This window comes from Bos taurus, chromosome X (assembly GCF_002263795.3).
Source record: "Bos taurus isolate L1 Dominette 01449 registration number 42190680 breed Hereford chromosome X, ARS-UCD2.0, whole genome shotgun sequence".
NCBI classification, from domain to species: domain Eukaryota; kingdom Metazoa; phylum Chordata; class Mammalia; order Artiodactyla; family Bovidae; genus Bos; species Bos taurus.
In genome coordinates this window covers 55,898,015-55,901,451 of record NC_037357.1, presented here as the reverse complement: position 1 = coordinate 55,901,451, position 3,437 = coordinate 55,898,015, and positions in this window count along the sequence as shown.

Genomic DNA, 3,437 nt, shown 5'->3' with positions numbered 1-3,437 from the left:
TGCTAAGTCTCTTCTGTAATGTCTGACTCTGCAAACCCAGGGACTATAAACCACCAGGCTCTTCTGTCCATGGGACTCTGCAGGCAAGAATGCTGGAGTGGGCTGGAATGTCCTCCTCCATAAGATCTTCCCAATGCAGGGATCAAAACTGCATCTCTTATGTCTTCTGCATTGGCAGACAGGTTTTTACCAATCTCAATTATCTATATGTCTATCTTTATGCCAGTACCACATATTCTTTTTATATTGAGGTAGAGTTCACATCACTTATAAATCACCATTATAGCCACTTTAAGTATACATTTCAAATGCTTTTAGTTTATTTACAATATTGTGAAACTGTTACCAACATCTAATTCCAAAACATTTTTCACCTACCAAAAAGAAACCTGTACCCATTAAGCCATCAGTGTGCATTCCTCTTTGTCTACCCCCAGCTCCTGGAAAGCACGAATCTGCTTTCTGTGTCTATGGACTTGCTTACTCTGGATATTTCATATTAAAACAGAATCATATACTGTATAAACTTTTGTGTTTTCAAGGTTCATCCATGTTGTATCAATAACATGTATCGATACTTTATTCCTTCTTGTTACTGGATAATATGCCACTGCATGTAACATACCCTATCATAGGCAATTGAATTATTTCTGCTTTTTCACTTTTGTGAATAATGCAGCTATTAATGTACAAGTTTTTGAGTGGACATATGTTTTCATTTCTCTAGGAGTGGAATTGCTGGGTCAGATGGTAACTCTATGTTTAACTTATTGCTGCTGCTAAGTCGCTTCAGTCGTGTCCGACTCTGTGCGACCCCATAGATGGCAGCCCACCAGGCTCCCCCGTCCCTGGGATTCTCCAGGCAAGAACACTGGAGTGGGTTGCTATTTCCTTCTCCAATGCATGAAAGTGAAAAGTGAAAGTGAAGTTGCTCAGTCGTGTCCGACTCTTCGAGACCCCATGGACTGCAGCCTACTAGGCTCCTCCACCCATGAGATTTTCCAGGCAAGAGTACTGAAGTGGGGTGCCATCGCCACAATGGCTCCCCTACTTTACATTCCTATCAACTGTGTGTGAGAGATCCAATTTCTCCACATCCTTGCCAGCACTTGTTATTTTCTCTTTTTGGTTTTAATTATAGCCATCCTTCCAGGTGCAAGATGGTATCCGAGTGTAGTTTTGATTTGCATTTCCCTAATGACCTTGATGCTGCGAGGGATTGGGGGCAGGAGGAGAAGGGGATGACAGAGGATGAGATGGCTGGATGGCATCACTGACTCACTCGATGGACATGAGTCTGAATGAACTCCGGGAGTTGGTGATGGACAGGGAGGCCTGGCGTGCTGCAATTCATGGGGTCGCAAAAAGTCGGACACGACTGAGCAACTGAACTGAACTGAACTGAACTGAATGACTAATGGTGTTGAACATCTCTTCATGTGTTTATTGGCCACTGGTATACTTTATTTCAATAAGAAACTATTCAACTCCTTTGCCCATTTAGAAATTGAGTTGTCTTTTTTTGTTGTTAATCAGATCAGATCAGATCAGATCAGTCACTCAGTCGTGTCCGACTCTTTGCGACCCCATGAATCGCAGCACGCCAGGCCTCCCTGTCCATCACCAGCTCCCAGAGTTCACTCAGACTCACGTCCATTGAGTCAGTGATGCCCCCCAGCCATCTCATCCTCTGTCGTCCCCTTTTCCTCCTGCCCCCAATCCCTCCCAGCATCAGAGTCTTCCAATGAGTCAGCTCTTCGCATCAGGTGGCCAAAGTACTGGAGTTTCAGCTTTAGCATCATTCCTTCCAAAGAACACCCAGGGCTGATCTCCTTTAGGATGGACTGGTTGGATCTCCTTGCAGTCCAAGGGACTCTCAAGAGTCTTCTCCAACACCACAGTTCAAAAGCATCAATTCTTCGGTGCTCAGCCTTCTTCACAGTCCAACTCTCACATCCATACATGACCACTGGAAAAACCATAGCCTTGACTAGATGAACCTTTGTTGGCAAAGTAACGTCTCTGCTTCTGAATATGCTGTCTAGGTTGGTCATAACTTTCCTTCCAAGGAGTAAGCGTCTTTTAATTTCATGGCTGCAGTCACCATCTGTAGTGATTTTGGAGCCCAGAAAAATAAAGTCTGACACTGTTTTCACTGTTTCCCCATCTATTTCCCATGAAGTGGTGGGACCGGATGTCAACATATGTATATGTTCTTGTGTATAATATATACATATATGTATAATATTTATATATAAATTTATACATAATATTTATGCTAAACCTTTATCAAATATATGATTTGTAAATATTTTCTCTCATTCTATGTGTTGTGTTTTCACTTCCTTGATAGTGTTCTTTGATGCTCCAAAGTTTTAATCTTGTTTAAGTTGAATTTGTGTATTTTTTCTTTCATTATTATGTTTTTGTCTTATTTAATAATAATTCACTGCCAAATTCAAGGTTATACAGATTTTACCTTTTATGTTTTCTTCTAAGAGACTTATAATTTTAGCTCTTGCATTTAGGCATTTGATCTGCTTTGAGTTAATTTTTGTATGTGATGTGAGATACGGGTCCACCTTCTTTCTTTTGCATGTGGAAGTTCAATTGCCCCAGCACCACTTGTTGAAGAGACTATTCTTTCCCCATTGCACCATCTTGGCACCTCTTCAAAAATCAGTTGAACATAGAGTGTATGGGTTTCTATCTGACTCTCAATTCTATTTCATTGATCTACATGTCTGTCCTTATGCCAGTAACAGACTATTTTGATTACTATAGTTTGTAGTAAGTTTTGAAATTGAGAAGTGTGACTCCTACAATTTTATTTCAAGATCATTTTGATTATTCAGAGTTTCTTGAAATTCCATATAAAGTTTAGGATAATCTTGTTCAGTTTTGCAAAAAAAAGACAGTTGCCTTTTTTAAAAATTAATTTATTTTTTTATTAAAGGATAATTGCTTTACAGAATTTTGCTGTTTTTTGTCGAACCTCAACATGAATCAGTTGCCTTTTGATAGGGACTGCACTGAATCTGTAGATAGCTTTAAGTGATATTATCATCTTAATAATATTTAGAGTTCCAATTTGTGAACATAGGATGTTTTTCCAATGATTTATGTCTTGTTAATTTCCTTCAACAATGTTTTGTAGTTTTCAGTGTATAAGTCTTATACTTCCTTAGTTATATTTATTTCCAAGTATTTAATTCTTTTTGATCCTATTGTATAATAGTTTCCTTGTTTTCAGATTGTTCATTTCTAGTGTGTATGTGCTTAGTGGCTCAGTTGTTTCTGACTCTTTTCGACTCCATGGACTGTAGCCTGCCAGGCTCCTCCGTCCATGGGGATTCTCCAGGCTAGAATACTGGACTGGATTGCCATGCCCTCCTCCAGGGGATCTTCCCAACCGAGGAATAGAACCCAGGTCTCCT